Below are 18935 nucleotides of genomic sequence, written 5' to 3'. Positions count from 1 at the left end.
CCTGAGATTAAAACAACATTCAGGCTCCATACTGGGCTTGAAGCCTGTTTAAAATTTTCTCTCTCCCTCTTGCTCTGCCCCCCTCCCACTCAAAAAAATGTGGATAGTTTAAGGGACCTCTGGGACAACATCAAGCATACTAATAATCACATTATATAGGTCCTAGAAGGAGGGGAAAGAGATAAAGAAGCAGAAAACTTACCTGAAGAAAGAATGGCTGAAATAATTCCTAATCTGGGGAAGAAAGCAAACATCCAGATCCAGAAGCACAGAGTCCAAAACAAGATGAACTCAAAAAGATTCACACCAAGATATATTATAATTAAAATGGAAAATTTAAAAGAAAAAAAGAGAATGTTGAAGGCAGCAAGAGAAAAACAAATAGTGACATATTAGAGACACCCCATAAGACTATCAGTTGATTTTTCAGCAGAAACGTTGCAGGCCACAGCAAAGGAAACTGTCAACAAAACTAAGAGGCAACCTACGGAATGGGAGAAGATATATTCAAATGACAGTACAGATAAAGGGCTGGTGTCCAAGGTCTATAAAGAACTTCTCAAACTGAACATCCAAAAAAAACCACAAATAATCCAGGCAAGAAATGGGCAAAAGACATGAACCAAACAATTCTGCAAAGAAGACATATAAATGACAAACAGACGCATTAAAAAAGTGCTCAACATCACTCAGCATCAGGGAAATATAAATCAAAACCACAATGAGATACCACCTCACACCAGTTAGAATGGCTAAAATTAACAAGGCAGGAAACAACAAATGTTGGCAAGAATGTTGAGAAAGGGGATCTCTCTTACACCATTGGTGGGAATGCAAGCTGGGACAGCCACTCTGGAAAACAGTATGGAGGGCCCTCAAGAAGTTCCCAAAGATACATATGTAGTACAAGGAAGGGGCACCTGCACCCCAACGTTCATAGCAGCAATGTTCACAATTGGCAAACTGTGGAAGGAGCCGAGATGCCCTTCAACAGATGTATGGATAAAGAGGATGTGGTTCATAGATACAATGGAATATTACTCAGCCATCAGAAAGGATGAATACCTACCATTTGCATCAACATGGATGTAACTGGAGGGGATTATGTTAAGTGAAGCAAGTCAAGCAGAGAAAGACAATTATCATATGGTTTCACTCATATGTGGAACATAAGGAATAGCACTGAGGACCATAGGGTAAGAGAGGGAAAACTGAATGTGAAGGGGAAGAAATCAGAGAGGGAGACAAACCATGGGAGACTCTGGACTCTGGGAAACAAACTGAGGGTTACAGAAGGAAGGGGGGGTGGATGGAGTAGCTGGGTGATAGGCATTAAGGAGAGCATGTGTTGTGATGAGCAGAGGTGATTATATCAACTAATGAATCATTGAACACTACATCAAAAACTAATGGTGTACTATATGGTGGCTAACTGAACATAATAAAAAATTTATTTACATATCTTGTTGTTTGCTGCCTTCATTCCTGCTTTCTTTGTCTTTGCAGACTTACACCCCTTAAAAAACTCTTTTCCTGTTATTTTAATACAGCTTTAGAAAAGATAATAAACATGGATTTAATCTGTCATATATAATGGGAAGTCTTCTAACTGTATTTATTAAAATGAAAAAATTCACATGCTCAGAGGCCCCCTCCCCCAGCCTGGCCCAGCTCTGGCCTGGCCCTTGGCTGGACGACTCCTCCTACACAATTTATTTGAAGTTTTATTTTGGTTTCCCCACACCCCTCTCAATCTGTCGGGGAGCCCCTGCCCTTCATCCTGCTTCCTCGGCCAGGAGTGAGTGATCCTTGGCCTTGGTGAAGCTGCCCTCCTCTTCTCCCCTCGCACTACAGCCCTGGTCAGGGAGAGGGGGCTGGTGCTGCTTGTGGTTTAGTGGGATTTTTGTTTTGTTTTGTTTTTGTTTGTTACCTTTTTTTTTTTAAATTCAATCTGGAATCAGAAAGCTGTGGATTCTGGCAAAAATGATCCTTGTGCCCTCCTCCCACTCAGCCCTGCTCTGGTCCCTTGTTTCCCCATGGCCCTTTACCCCAAGCACCACCCCACAGATGGGGGACCAGCCCCCTCCCCTGCCTATGTCTCTCCCCAAATCCCGTTAGCTGGGGAGGGAAGAAGAGGAAAGGGGAGGGGACCTGCCCCCTCCTCAGGCATCTGGGAGGGCCCTGCCCCCGTGGGCTTCACCCATAGGTGAAAGGTTTGTTAAAATCAAACCTGAATAAAACTACAAGTTTAAAATGAAGAAAAAAAATTCACATGCTCTTTGGCCTGGAAATCTCACTTATGATCGTTTAACAGTCAGAAATAAAAGCACCAGTATGTATATGTAAGTGTACAAGGGTGTTGACTGAATTTTTTTTGTAAGAGTAACAACCTGAATGTACACTGATAGAGAACTAGTTACATAACATTATGGTATGTATATCTAAACCATTTATTATGTAGTAGTTGAAAGGAGTAAGGCATATTGACTTGGAAGGCTATGACACACTACTAGGTAAAAGAGAAAGTTATAGTAACCCCATTGTTGTGAAATAAAGTAAACTCATACTATATGTTTATATATTTGTATATGTGAAGGTAAAAATGTGTAAGGTTTCACTTAGATGTTCACAGTGGTTACATTAAGGGGATAGTTTTGGAAAGGGAGTGAAAGAACACATCAATTTTTTTAAAGACAGACAGAGATCACAAGTAGGCAGAGAGACAGGCAGAGAGAAGAGGAAGCAGGCTCCCTGCTGAGCAGAGACCCGATTCGGGGCTCAATCCCAAGACCCTGGGATCATGACCTGAGCCAAAGTAAGAGGTGTTAACCCCCTGAGCCACCCAGGCACCCCCAGAATACATCAATTTAACTTTAGGAACTTAGTATTACATTTGAATTGTTCAGTTAACCTGTGTTGCTTTTTTTATTCAAATTGCAAAACAAACACACTTTAAAAAGTTATAGAAAAACATTATTCATTATTTTCTCACCACACCCAGTGCTCCATGCAAGCTGTGCCCTCTACAATACCCACCACCTGGTACCCCAACCTCCCACCCCCCCCCGCCACTTCAAACCCCTCAGATTGTTTTTCAGAGTCCATAGTCTCTCATGGTTCACCTCCCCTTCCAATTTACCCAAATTCCCTACTCCTCTCTAATGCCCCTTGTCCTCCATGCCATGGAGCACTGGGTGTGGTGAAAAAATAATGAATAATGTTTTTCTGAAAATAAATAAATTGAAAAAAAAAGTTATAGATACAAGAATGTTCACTGGAACATTAACTATGATAGTGAAAAATTGGAAAATAATTTTTTAAAAATAAAGACTTGTGATATATGTTTGAAATGTCTGTGTGGCAGAATATTATGTACCTATTATGATCTTTTAAAAAAATTTTAATGTTGCATTAAAATGATCACAAATAATGCCAGGTGAAAATAATAGAATAATAAATAGTATATACATTGTAATTACAATGCTGTAATTTATTATTTTTAAGATATTATTATTTTATTTTTTAAGTAATATCTACACCCAACATGAGTTGAACTCCAACCCTGAGATAAAGAACCACATGATCCACCCACTGTTGGCCAGCCTGGTACCCCTCCAATATGGTAATTTAAATGTATGTGCATTTAAAAGATTAGAAGGAGATTTGCTATATTGGTTATTTATCACTGTATAACAAACTTAGCAATGTAAAATGGCAATAATTTATTATTCTCTCTCAAGACTCTTAGAATTGACTGGGCTCAGTTACATAGATCTTGCTCACAGTCTTTCATACAGTTGCAGTCAGACAATGGCTGGAGCTGGAGAAATCTCAAAGCCTTCCTCCTTTACATGTCTGGCAGTTGATGTTAATTGCTGGCTAGAAACTCAGCTAGGGATTTCAGCTGGAACACTTACATTGGCTTCTCCATGTGTCGTGGGTTTCCTCATAACATGGTGGATGGGTTCCAAGAAAAAGTATCGAGAGAGAGAGAGAGCACACGCCAGCATGAGCCAGGTGGAAGCCATATTGATTTTATGACCTAGCATCACAAGTCATGCAACATGACTTCCACTGCATTCTATTTTTTAAAGGCAAGTCACTAAAGCTAGCCTATATTCTAAAGGAGGGGAACTAGATTTTACTTTTTGATGGGACAAATGTCAAAGAATTTTTTAACTTGTTTTAAAACTACCATATATGCCAACATGTTTACAGTCAGTGGCAAAAGATTTAAATTTTATTCTTTATTTCTTTTTGAGTTTTTCTATATTTATATAGAAAATATATATAATATATTCTATATTATATAATATAGAATTCAATATATATATAATATATAACGTATATATAATATATTCTATATTATATTCAAATTTTCTATAGAAAATATATATTACTTTTAAAGTAAGAGAAGAAAAGATAATAAAGTACCATAGAGTAAATAAGAACATGGGATGGAGTTAAAATACCTGAATTTTAGTTTTAGCTCTGTCATTAATTCATTGTAAACCTTGGGCAAGTTCCTTCCCCTCTTGGGGCCTCACTTTATTTATCTACCGCAATAAAAGGTTTGGACTACATGATCCCAGAAGGCTTTCCGAATGCTAGAGTTCTCAGGACATTTTCTTTTGTGACACCAGTGGATTCTGGCTCTTCCTTCTCATTTACATTTGCATGATCCTCTTCTGTTTGCCCTTTCCATTTTGATGTTCCTGAGGACTCTATCTTAAGCCTGGGAGCTTGATCTCATTCATTCTTTCCATATTCCCTAGTCCCTTTGCTACACTTGCCCTGTGAAGCTGCAGCCCAGTGTAAGTATAAGTTCTCACCATTTCTCCATTCAACACTCAAGCTGTTGGAAAACACACATACAGGTATATATGTACACACACACACACACTTAAATTTGGAGCTAATAGAAATTTGTGGTTTCCTATTCTCTGCTAAGTCCTCACCGAGCTGCACAGCAACACTTCTGTATGTCACTAGGTAGTTCATTCTTGAATTTCTTAGTGGCTATTCTGTGTTTCCATTCCTCTTTATCTATTCTATCCTTTCTCATTTCACTCGTGGAAGTTGACTTTGTTTCCCACTTGGCTGTGAACATGGAGATAATCAGGTAAGACCTCCTTCAACTTCCTCCCTTTCCATCTAAAATCTCAATTTTATCTGGACTCATTATCTACTCCTTTCTTTCTACCTCACTGGAGGTGGTGTAGCTTTTGTTGTGTATATTTCCTACCCAAGCTCTGGATCTCATTCTATCCTGCTTCCTCAAATATTTATGTAATCAATTACCCCCACCTGCATACCCATACATCTGTTTCTTCAACTTTTCTACTAGCTCTCTCTCCTCAACTTACTATTTGTTGGTTGAAATATTCTATAGATATCAATTATATTCAGTTGACTGAGTGCTGAGTTCAATTATGTCCCTACCAATTTTCTGCCTGCTGGATCTGTCCGTTTCTGAGAGAGGAATGTTGCAATCTCCAATTATAATAAAAATAATTTTCCTTGTTCTAAAGTCTGCTTTGTCTGAAATTTATAGCCACTTCAGCTTTCTTTTGATTAGTGTTAGTGTGGTATCTCTTGTTCCATTCCTTTCCTTTCTTTCTGTTTGTGGGGGGAGCTGTGATGTGTCTAAAACATAGCTCACTTCTCTGCCCTCAGAATCTCCCACATCTCCATGGAGATAAAAAAATTTGCTAAGTATCCTGGTTACACTCTAGACATGTAGTTATAGAGTGCCTTGAGACTCCTGGAGTTCAGTCTGGTAATATCTATTTTTGGTTCTGAAATGCTGCTGTGGAAAGAGGCTGAGACCACTGCTTCACAGTCTGTGGTAGATAGAGCATGAGCTTGTATCACCCTAAGGCGGCCACAGAGCTGATGTGAGGAGCACATGAAGTAACTGAGTATTGGTCAAGGGACCTCATTAGGATAAGAGCTTCATAAGGTGTATGTTACTTACTGAGGCCTGCTCACCAGGAGGATTACTCTGTTGCTATAATGCCCTATGAAATGTTAAAATCTCTGGCTCTCAAGGAGAGTGATCCAGAATTATGATTTCTAATATCTCTTTTTAAATCTATTTTCTAACCATTTTATTTTGTTATTATTATTATTTTATGTTGGATAGAGTCACATTGGCCATTATCTAGCTATGTATCTATAATTAATTAATTAATTAATATTTTTCAGTGTTCCAAGATTCATTGTTTATATACCACACCCAGTGATCCATGCAATATGTGTCCTCCTTAATACCCACCACCAATTATCTATCTTTTACAAAAGATTTTATGTATTTATGAGAGAGAAAGAACAAGCACACACAGGGAGGCGGTGGCAGGCAGAAGGAGAAGCAGGCTCTCCACTGAGCAAGGAGCCCAATATGGGACTTGATCCCAGAACCCTGGGATCATGACTAGAGTCGAAGCAGATGCTTAACTGACAGAGTTACACAGGCATCCCTTTATCTATCTTTTAAAAAAAAATACTTTATTTATTTGAGGAAGAGAGCAAACAGAGAGGCAGAGGGAGAAGGAAAAGCAGACCCTCTGCTGAGCAGGGATCCTGACACAGTACTTGATCACAGGACCCTGAGATCATAACCTGAGCTGAAGGCAGTTGCTTAACCAACTGAGCCATCCAGGTGCCTTGGTAGTTTTCCCATCTTAAACTTTTTTTTATTGAAGTGTAATCTCCTTATTTTAATTTATCTACCTATCTATCTATCTCTCTATCAATGTCTTTATATTTAGAATTACTATAGACCTATGTGTCTGTTTTTATATCAATACTACACTGAATCTCATGGTAAGCACAAAATAAAAATCTACAATAGATACACAAAAATAAAAAGAGCCCAATCATTGCACTAAGTAACACCATCAAACCACAAGGGAAGGGACCAAGAGAACAGGGAAAGAACAGAGAACTACAAAACAACCAGAAAACAATTAAGAAAATGACAACAAGTACATACCTATCAATAATTACTTTAAATGTAAAAGGACTAAGTTATCCAATTAAAAGAAATAGGGTGGTTGAATGGATGAAAAATAACATGATTCTTCTATATGTTGCCTACAAGATACCCACTTTAGACCTAAAGACATACACAGACTGGAAATGAAGTGATGAAAAAAATATATACCATGTAAAGGAAAAAAATAAGAAAGCTGGAGTAGCAACACTCATATTGAGGCAAACTAGACTTTAAAACATAGACTGAAACAAAAGACAAAGAAGGTCTTTGTATAATGGTAAAAGGGGCAATCCAAGTAGAAGATATAACATTCACAAATATTTGTGCAGAAACATAGGAACACTTAAATACACAAAGCAAATATTAACAGCCATAGGGGAGAAATTGACAGTAACACAGTAATAGGGTACTTTAATATCACACTTATCACACTTAGATTGATAGGTAATTCATCCAGGCAGAAAATCAATAAGGAAACATCAACATTAAAAGACACATTAGGCCAGATAGCCTTAATAGGTAAATACAGAACATTTTATCCAAACATTGCATAATACATATACTTTTTTTAATAAATTTTTTTATTTTTTAAACATATATTTTTATCCCCAGGGGTACAGGTCTGTGAATCGCCAGGTTTACACACATCACAGCCCTCACCAAAGCACATACCCTTCCCAATGTCCATAACCCCACCCCCGTTCTCCCAACCCCCCTCTCCCAAGCAACCCTCAGTTTGTTTTGTGAGATTAAGAGTCACTTATGGTTTGTCCCCCTCCCAATCCCATCTTGTTTAATTGATTCTTCTCCCACCCACTTAAGCCCCCATGTTGCATCACCACTTCCTCATATCAGGGAGATCATATAATAGTTGTCTTTCTCCACTTGACTTATTTCGCTGAGCATGATTCGCTCTAGTTCCATCCATGTTGTCGCAAATGGCAAGATTTCATTTCTTTTGATGGCTGCATAGTATTCCATTGTGTATATATACCACTTCTTCTTTATCCATTCATCTGTTGATGGATATCTAGGTTCTTGCCATAGTTTGGCTATTGAGGACATTGCTGCTATAAACATTCAGGTGCACGTGCCCCTTTGGATCACTACGTTTGTATCTTTAGGGTAAATACCCAGTAGTGCTATTGCTGGGTCATAGGGCAGTTCTATTTTCAACATTTTGAGGAACCTCCCTGCTGTTTTCCAGAGTGGTTGCACCAGCTTGCATTCCCACCAACAGTGTAGGAGGGTTCCCCTTTCTCCGCATCCTCGCCAGCATCTGTCATTTCCTGACTTGTTGATTTTAGCCATTCTGACTGGTGTGAGGTGATATCTCATTGTGGTTTTGATTTGTATTTCCCTGATGTCGAGTGATATGGAGCACTTTTTCATGTGTCTTTTGGCCATCTGGATGTCTTCTTTGCAAAAATGTCTGTTCATGTCCTCTGCCCATTTCTTGATTGGATTATTTGTTCTTTGGGTGTTGAGTTTGCTAAGTTCTTTATAGATTTTGGACACTAGTCCTTTATCTGATATGTCATTTGCAAATATATTCTCCCATTCTGTCAGTTGTCTATTGATTTTGTTAACTGTTTCCTTTGCTGTGCAAAAGCTTTTGATCTTGATGAAATCCCAATAGTTCATTTTTGCCCTTGCTTCCCTTGCCTTTGGAAATGTTCCTAGGAAGATGTTGCTGTAGCTGAGGTCGAAGAGGTTGATGCCTCTGTTCTCCTCAAGGATTTTGATGGATTCCTTTCTCACATTGAGGTCCTTCATTCATTTTGAGTCTATTTTCATGTGTGGTGTAAGGAAATGGACCAATTTCATTTTTCTGCATGTGGCTGTCCAATTTTCCCAACACCATTTATTGAAGAGGCTGTCTTTTTTCCATTGGACATTCTTTCCAGCTTTGTCGAAGATTAGTTGACCATAGAGTTGAGGGTCTATTTCTGGGCTCTCTATTCTGTTCCATTGATCTATGTGTCTGTTTTTGTGCCAATGCCATGCTGTCTTGATGATGACAGCTTTGTAATAGAGCTTGAAGTCAGGAATTGTGATGCCACCAACTTTGGCTTTCTTTTTCAATATTCCTTTAGCTATTCGAGGTCTTTTCTGGTTCCATATAAATTTTAGGATTATTTGTTCCATTTCTTTGAAAAAGATAGATGGTACGTTGATAGGAATTGCATTAAATATGTAGATTGCTTTAGGTAGCATAGACATTTTCACAATATTTATTCTTCCAATCCAGGAGCATGGAACATTTTTCCATTTCTTTGTGTCATCCTCGATTTCTTTCATGAGTACTTTATAGTTTTCTGAGTATAGATTCTGTGCCTCTTTGGTTAGGTTTATTCCTAGGTGTCTTATGGTTTGGGGTGCAATTGTAAATGGTATTAACTCCTTAATTTCTCTTTCTTCTGTCTTGTTGTTCGTGTAGAGAAATGCAAGTGATTTCTGTGCATTGATTTTATATCCTGACACTTTACTGAATTACTGTACAAGTTCTAGCAGTTTTGCAGTGGAGTCTTTTGGGTTTTCCACATATAGTATCATATCATCTGTGAAGAGTGATAGTTTGACTTCTTCTTTGCCGATTTGGATGCCTTTAATTTTCCTTTTGTTGTCTGATTGCTGAGGCTAGGACCCCTAGTACTATGTTGAATAGCAGTGGTGATAATGGATATCCCTGCCATGTTCCTGACCATAGCGGAAAAGCTTTCAGTTTTTCTACATTGAGAATATTTGAGGTGGGTTTTTCATAGATGGCTTTGATGATATTGAGGTATGTGCCCTCTATCCCCACACTTTGAAGAGTTTTGATCAGGAAGGGATGCTGTACTTTGTCAAATGCTTTTTTAGCATCTATTGAGAGTATCATATGGTTCTTGTTCTTTCTTTTATTGATGTGTTGTATCACATTGACTGATTTGCAGATGTTGAACCAACCTTGCAGCCCTGGAATAAATCCCACTTGGTCGTGGTGAATAATTCTTTTAATGTACTGTTGAATCCTATGGGGTAGTATTTTGGTGAGAATTTTTGCATCTGTGTTCATCAAGGATATTGGTCTATAGCTCTCTTTTTTGATGGGATCCTTGTCTGGTTTTGGGATCAATGTGATGTTGGCCTCATAAAATGAGTTTGGAAGTTTTCCTTCAATTTCTATTTTTTGGAACAGTTTCAGGAGAATAGGAATTAGTTCTTCTTTAAATGTTTGGTAGAATTCCCCCGGGAAGCCGTCTGGCCCTGGGCTTTTGTTTGTTTGGAGATTTTTAATGACTGTTTCAATCTCCTTACTGGTTATGAGTCTGTTCAGGTTTTCTATTTCTTCCTGGTTCAGTTGTGTTAGTTTATATGTTTCTAGAAATGCATCCATTTCTTCCAGATTGTTGAATTTGTTGGCGTAGAGTTGCTCATAGTATGTTCTTATAATAGTTTGTATTTCTTTGGTGTTAGTTGTGATCTCTCCTCTTTCATTCATGATTTTATTTATTTGGGTCCTTTCTCTTTTCTTTTTGATACGTCTGGCCAGGGGTTTATCAGTTTTATTAATTCTTTCAAAGAACCAGCTCCTAGTTTCATTGATTTGTTCTATTGTTTTTTTGGTTTCTATTTCATTGATTTCTGCTCTGATCTTTATGATTTCTCTTCTCCTGCTGGGTTTAGGGTTTCTTTCTTGTTCTTTCTCCAGCTCCCTTAGGTGTAGGGTTAGGTTGTGTACCTGAGACCTTTCTTGTTTCTTGAGAAAGGCTTGCACCGCTATATATTTTCCTCTCAGGACTGCCTTTGTTGTGTCCCACAGATTTTGAACCGTTGTATTTTCATTATCACTTGTTTCCATGAATTTTTTCAATTCTTCTTTAATTTTCCGGTTGACCCATTCATTCTTTAGAAGGATGCGGTTTAGTCTCCAAGTATTTGGGTTCTTTCCAAACTTCCTCTTGTGGTTGAGTTCTAGCTTCAGAGCATTGTGGTCTGAAAATATGCAGGGAATGATCCCAATCTTTTGATACCGGTTGAGTCCTGATTTAGGACCGAGGATGTGATCTATTCTGGAGAATGTTCCATGTGCACTAGAGAAGAATGTGTATTCTGTTGCTTTGGGATGAAATGTTCTGAATATATCTGTGATGTCCATCTGGTCCAATGTGTCGTTTAAGGCCTTTATTTCCTTGCTGATCTTTTGCTTGGATGATCTGTCCATTTCAGTGAGGGGAGTGTTAAAGTCCCCTACTATTATTGTATTATTGTTGATGTGTTTCTTTGATTTTGTTATTAATTGGTTTATATAGTTGGCTGCTCCCATGTTGGGGGCATAGATATTTAAAACTGTTAGATCTTCTTGTTGGACAGACCCTTTGAGTATGATATAGTGTCCTTCCTCATCTCTTATTATAGTCTTTGCTTGAAATCTAATTGATCTGATATAAGGATTGCCACTCCTGCTTTCTTCTGATGTCCATTAGCATAGTAAATTATTTTCCACCCTCTCATTTTAAATCTGGAGGTGTCTTCGGGCTTAAAATGAGTTTCTTGGAGGCAACATATAGATGGGTTTTGTTTTTTTATCCATTCTGATACCCTGTGTCTTTTGATTGGGGCATTTAGCCCATTAACATTCAGGGTAACTTTTGAGAGATATGAATTTAGTGCCATTGTATTGCCTGTAAGGTGACTGTTCTGTATATTGTTTCTGTTCCTTTCTGATCTACCACTTGTAGGCTCTCTCTTTACTTAGAGGACCCCTTTCAATATTTCCTGTAGAGCTGGTCTGTTGTTTGCACATTCTTTCAGTTTTTGTTTGTCCTGGAAGCTTTTTATCTCTCCTTCTATTTTCAATGATAGCCTAACTGGATATAGTATTCTTGGCTGCATGTTTTTCTCATTTAGTGCTCTGAATATATCATACCAGCTCTTTCTGGCCTGCCAGGTCTCTGTGGATAAGTCAGCTGCCAATCTAATATTTTTACCATTGCATGTTACAGACTCCTTTTCCAGGGCTCCTTTCAGGATTTTCTCTTTGTCACTAAGACTTGTAAATTTTACTATTAGGTGACGTGGTGTGGGCCTATTCTTATTGATTTTGAGGGGCGTTCTCTGAACCTCCTGAATTTTGATGCTCGTTCCCTTTGCCATATTGGGGAAATTCTCCCCAAGAATTCTCTCCAGTATACCTTCTGCTCCCCTCTCTCTTTCTTCTTCTTCTGGAATCCCAATTATTCTAATGTTGTTACATCTTATGGTGTCACTTATCTCTCGAATTCTCCCCTCGTTGTCCAGTAGCTGTTTGTCCCTCTTTTGCTCAGCTTCTTTATTCTCTGTTATTTGGTCTTTTATATCGCTAATTCTTTCTTCTGCCTCATTTATCCTAGCAGTGAGAGCCTCCTTTTTTGATTGAACCTCATTAATAGCTTTTTTAATTTCAACTTGGTTAGATTTTAGTTCTTTTATTTCTTCAGAAAGGGCTTTTATATCTCCCTAGAGGGTTTCTCTAATATCTTCCATGCCTTTTTCGAGTCCAGCTAGAACCTTGAGAATTGTCATTCTGAATTCTAGATCTGACATATTACCAATGTCTGTATTGATTAGGTCCCTAGCCTTTGGTACTGCCCCTTGTTCTTTTTTTTTGTGGTGAATTTTTCCACCTTGTCATTTTGTCCAGATAAGAGTATATGAAGGAGCAAGTAAAATACTAAAAAGGTGGCAACAACCCCAGGAAAATATGCTTTAACCAAATCAGAAGAGATCCCAAATCGTGAGGGGGGGAAAGGGGATAAAAAGAGGTTCAAAAAAAAGAAAGGGGAAAAAAAATAAAAAGGAATTTTTAAAAGAAAATGAATAAAGAAAAGTATGAAAAAGAAAAAATATATATATTAGATAAACTAGTTAAAAAACGTTAAAAATGAAAAGGGTAAAAGTTAAAAAAAATTAGCAAAAGAAGAGAAAAAAATGAAAAAGAAAAAAAATTACTTTAACTGCAAGGCTAAAAAATCACAGGGAGAAAGCCATGAGTTCCGTGCTTTGCTTTCTCCTCCTCTGGAATTCTGCTGCTCTCCTTGGTATTGAAACCGCACTCCTTGGTAGGTGAACTTGGTCTTGGCTGGGTTTCTTGTTGATCTTCTGGGGAGGGACCTGGTGTAGTGATTCTCAAGTGTCTTTGCCCCAGGCGGAACTGCACCGCCCTTACCAGGGGCTGGGCTGAGTAATCCGCTTGGGTTTGCTTTCAGGAGCTTTTGTTCCCTGAGCGCTTTCCATAGAGTTCTGGAGGACGGGAATACAAATGGCGGCCTCCTGGTCTCCGGCCCAGAGGAGCCAAAAGCCCAGGGCCCCACTCCTCAGTGCGCCCTCAGAGAACAGCACCCAGTAACTTCCGTCTTCCTGACCTCCGGCTGCGCTCCGAGCTCACCGAACTTGCGACCGGTTCAAGGTAACCCCGAGCTGTGAGCTTACTGTCGGCTCTGTCTCTGCAGCCGGCTTTCTCGCTCCAATACCCGCAAGCTCTGCGACACTCAGACACTCCCGATCCTTTTGTGACCCTGCGGGACCTAAGGCCACGCTGAACCCGCGTGGGCTTCACCCTGGTTTAGCCTCTGGAGTGATGTCCCTCAGCGGAACAGACTTTTAAAAGTCCTGATTTTGTGCTCCGTTGCTCCGCTGCTTGCCGGGAGAAGGCCCCTCCCCCTGGGGTCTATCTTCCCGTCGCTTTGGATTCACTTCTCCGCCAGTCCTACCTTTCAGAAAGTGGTTGTTTTTCTGTTTCTAGAATTGCTCTTCTTCTTCTCTTTGATCTGCCGATGGATTTGCAGGTGTTTGCACTCTTTAGATAAGCTATCTAGCTGATCTCCTGCTAGCTGAAGTAGTCTCAGCCTGCTACTTCTCCGCCATCTTGTCTCCTCTCAATACATATTCTTTTTAAGTGCATGTGGAACATTCTCAAGAATAGACCACATTTCAGGTCACAAAGTGAGTCTAAATAAATTCAAGAAGATTGAAGTCATATCAAGCCTCTTTTCTGACCACCACAGTATGAAATTAGAAAAATGAAACTTAACCATTCTCTTACACCATACACAAAGATAAATTATCATATGGTTTCACTTATTTGTGGAGCATAAGAAACAACATGGAGGACAAGGGGAGATGGAGAGGAGAAGGGAGTTGGGGGAAATTGGAGGGGGAGATGAACCATGAGAGACCGTGGACTCTGAAAAACAATCTGAGGGTTTTGGAAGGGTTAGGGGTGGGAAGTTTGGTGAGTCTGGTGGTGGGTTATGGAGGGCACATATTGCATGGTGCAGTGGGTATGGTGCATAAACAATGAATTCTGGAACACTGAAAAGAAATTTTTAAAAATAAATAAAATTTTTTTTAAAAAGAAATCAATTACAATTAGAAAACTGGAAAATTAAATGGTATTTTTCTTTCTAGGACTTATTTCACTTATCAAAATACCCTCTAGATCCATCCATGTTGTTACAAAAGGCAAGATCTCATTTTTTATGGCTCTTTTCATTATTATAGCTTTATAATATAGTCTGAAATCAGGAAGTATGTATTTAGCTTTGTTCTTTTTTCACAAGATTGATTTTGCTATTTGGAGTATTTTTGTGGCTCCATACAAATTCCAAGATTATTTGTTTTATTTCTGTGAAAAGTGTCATTCGGATTATGAAAGGGATTGCATTGAATCTATAGATTGCTTTGGGTAGTATGGACATTTTAACAATATTAATTCTAATCCATGGGCACAGAAGAGCTTTCCATTTTTTGTATCTTTCTTCAGTTTTTTGCATCAATCTCTCATAATTTTAGTGTATAGGTGCTTGCCTCCATGGTTGAATTTATTCCTAGGAATTTATGTTTAAAGTAATTATTGATAGGTATGTACTTGTTGCCATTTTCTTGTTTTCTAGTTGTTTTTGTAGTTCTCTTGGTTTCTTTCCTTGTGGTTTGATGGTTTTATATGGTGTACTATTTGGGCTCTTTTCTCTTTATTTTTGTGTATCTGTTGTAGGTTTTTGTTTTGTGGTTATCATGGGATACATATATATAGATATATCTATATATAGATATATGTCTATTTTAAGCTTATAGTTGCTTAAGTTTGAACATATTCTAAAAATATTGCATTTTTACTTCATCTACCTGTTTTAATATTTTTAGTGTCATATTTTACATCTTTTTATCTTGTGTATTGTTTAAGTTCTTGTTGTAGTTACAGTTGATATAACTATTTTTGTCTTTTAACCTTCATGCTAGCTTTTTTTTTTAAGATTTTATTCATTTATTTGACAGACAGAGATCACAAGGAGGCGGAGAGGCAGGCAGAGAGAGAGAAGAGGAAGCAGGCTCCCTGCTGAGCAGAGAGCCCGATGCGGGGCTCGATCCCAGGACCCTGGGATCATGACCTGAGTTGAAGGCAGAGGCTTAACCCACTGAGCCACCCAGGTGCCCCACTTCATGCTAGCTTTTAAAGGGGCTGATCCACAGCCTTTCCAATATATTTGTTTTTCCAGTGAGATTTTAAAATTTCATATGTTTTCTTATTTCTAGTCAGTTATTTCCCACTTAGAGGAGACTCTTTAATATTTCTTACAACACCAGTTTGTGGTGATGAATTTCTTTAATTTTTGTTTATTTGGGAAACATCTCTCCTTCAATTGAGTGATAACCTTGCCAGGTAGAATATTCCTTGTAAAGTTCCCCCTTTTAACCCTTTAAATATACCCTGCCATTCTCCTCTGGCTTGTAACCTTTCCTTCCTTCCTTTCTTCCTCCCTCCCTCCCTCTCTCTCTCTCTTCGTCTTTCTTTCTTTCTTTCTTCTTCTTTCTGAAATGAGAGACATTTTATTTTATTTATTTTGGGGGGACTCCACCTTTTTAAATTTATTTATTTATTTATTTATTTATTTTTTTATTTATTATGCTCAGTTAGTCAACATATAGCACATCGTTAGTTTAAAAAAAAACTGTTTTAGGGATGCCTGGGTGGCTCAGTTGGTTAAGCAGCTGCCTTTGGCTCAGGTCATGATCCCAGGGTCCTGGGATCGAGTCCCGCATAGGGCTCCTTGCTCGGCGGGGAGCCTGCTTCTCCCTCTGCCTCTGCCTGCCTCTCTGTCTGCCTGTGCTCGCTCACTCTCTCTCTCTCTCTGTCTCTGACAAATAAATAAAAATCTTTTTTAAAAAACTGTTTGAATTATTTTCAGTTAGCCACCATTAGTTTTTGATGTAGTGTTCAATGATTCATTAGTTGTGTATAATCACCTCTGCTCATCACAACACGTGCCCTCCTTAATGCCTATCACCCAGCTACTCCATCCGCCCAACCCCCTTCCTTCTGTAACCCTCAGTTTGTTTCCCAGAGTCCAGAGTCTCCCATGGTTTGTCTCCCTCTCTGATTTCTTCCCCTTCACATTCAGTTTTCCCTCTCTTACCCTATGGTCCTCAGTGCTATTCCTTATGTTCCACATATGAGTGAAACCATATGATAATTGTCTTTCTCTGCTTGACTTGCTTCACTTAACATAATCCCCTCCAGTTACATCCATGCTGATGCAAATGGTAGGTATTCATCCTTTCTGATGGCTGAGTAATATTCCATTGTATCTATGAACCACATCCTCTTTATCCATACATCTGTTGAAGGGCATCTCGGCTCCTTCCACAGTTTGCCAATTGTGAACATTGCTGCTATGAACGTTGGGGTGCAGGTGCCCCTTCCTTGTACTACATATGTATCTTTGGGAACTTCTTGAGGGCCCTCCATACTGTTTTCCAGAGTGGCTGTCCCAGCTTGCATTCCCACCAATGGTGTAAGAGAGATCCCCTTTCTCAACATTCTTGCCAACATTTGTTGTTTCCTGCCTTGTTAATTTTAGCCATTCTAACTGGTGTGAGGTGGTATCTCATTGTGGTTTTGATTTATATTTCCCTGATGCTGAGTGATGTTGAGCACTTTTTTAATGCGTCTGTTTGTCATTTATATGTCTTCTTTGCAGAATTGTTTGGTTCATGTCTTTTGCCCATTTCTTGCCTGGATTATTTGTGGTTTTTGGGGGGTGTTCAGTTTGAGAAGTTCTTTATAAACCTTGGATACCTGCCCTTTATCTGTAATGTCATTTGAAAATATCTTCTCCCATTCCGTAGGTTGCCTCTTAGCTTTGTTGACTGTTTCCTTTGCTGTGCAGAAGCTTTTTATCTTGATGAAGTCCCAAAAGTTCATATTTGCTTTTGTTTCTTTGCCTTTGGAGACATGTCTTGAAAGAAGTTGCTGTGGCCAATGTTGAAGAGGTTACTGCCTATGTTCTCCTCTAGGATTTTGATAGATTCATATAGCAATACAGCCATGTGGCAGAATACAAAATCAATGCACAGAAATCAACTGTTGTTCTATACACTGACAATATAATTATAGAAAGAGAAATTAAGTAATTGATACCATTTACAATACCATGAAAATGTACTTAGGAATAAACCTAACCAAAGAGGTAAATGATCTATACTCTAGAAACTACAGAACACTTAGGAAAGCAACTGAGAAAGACACAAAAATATTCCATGCTCATGGATTGGAGAAATAAACATTGTGAAAATGGCTATGCTGCCCAGAGCAATCTACACTTTCAAAGCAATCCCTATTAAAATACCATTGGCATTTTTCAAAAAACTGGAACAGAGGACTACTCAGGGAACAGATATAGAGAAGAATGATTTTCTGGAATCTTATGGAAAGGGGTAACAACAATAATTACTAACACAGAGATCCATAGAATCGTTTCATCTTTTAGGAAATGAATATTAGATCAGATCAGGTATGGGCAAACTATGGCCTATGGGACAAATTCAGCCTGCCACCTGTTTTTGTAAATAAAAGTTTATGGAAACACAAAAAAAAAACTGGAACAAACAATCCTAAAATTTGTATGGAACCAGAAAAGACCCTGAATCACTATGGGAATATTGAAAAAGAAAAAAACAAAGCCTGGGGCATCACATTGCCTAACTACATGCTATATTACAAAACTATGATCACCAGGACAGCATGGTATTGGCACAAAAACAGACACATATGGAACAGAATAAAGACTCCAGAAATGGACCTGCAATTCTATGATCAACTAATATTTGACAAATCAGGAAAAAATATCCAATGGACAAAAGACAGTCTCTTCAATAAATGGTGCTGGGAAAATTGGACAGCTGCATAAAGAAGAATGAAACTGGACCATTCTCTTACACCATACACAAAGATAAACTCAAAATGGAAGATATAGAAATACATTTTCTTAAGATGGAAATCAGATGCAGGTTAGCACAGCTGAAAGAGCTGAAAAGCAAGTGCCTGTGGCAGAAAGTGGGGATGCGAAATGAGAAGCAAGACAATGCATGCCACAGAACTCCTGGAAAGATCCCAAATTACAGATAGCAGTGACTAAAAAAAGCAGGGGTGCGATAGGAGACAAGATGGCGGGGAAGTAGGAGGAGGCGCCCGTTCAACCTGCACCCTGAAGTGAGCTGATTACCTTCCAAAGATCTCCAATCTCCACGAAATCAGCCTGAGATCAGAATTATACACGTCTGGATCTCTACTGGAGCAGAAGACGCCAGTGGGCAGGTAAAGCAGAGTTGGAAAGTCGGACTGATATTGGAAGATAAACAAAAGGGGGAGGGAGCCACCAGAGGCGACCCATTGGAAATTAATATCCCAATACAAGAGTGCCCTGCACCTGGGGACCAGCATTAACTCGGGAGTCTGGTAGAAAGCACTCAAAAAGAGCAAAGGATCACCAGGGGGGAAATTGCGGGAATCGGGGTGTTAGGGTCGGTGCTTAAGTCCCCAGACCCAGGACAGCCACCCCTGGCGCAGAGCCAGAGAGAGTGCAGCAGAGAAACCGGGTCTTGGTCCCTGAACCCTGAAAGTGCCTGGCGCCTGGCT

The sequence above is a fragment of the Neovison vison genome, chromosome X (genome assembly GCF_020171115.1).
Source record: "Neovison vison isolate M4711 chromosome X, ASM_NN_V1, whole genome shotgun sequence".
Classification (NCBI taxonomy): domain Eukaryota; kingdom Metazoa; phylum Chordata; class Mammalia; order Carnivora; family Mustelidae; genus Neogale; species Neogale vison.
This window is presented reverse-complemented; position numbering follows the sequence as displayed.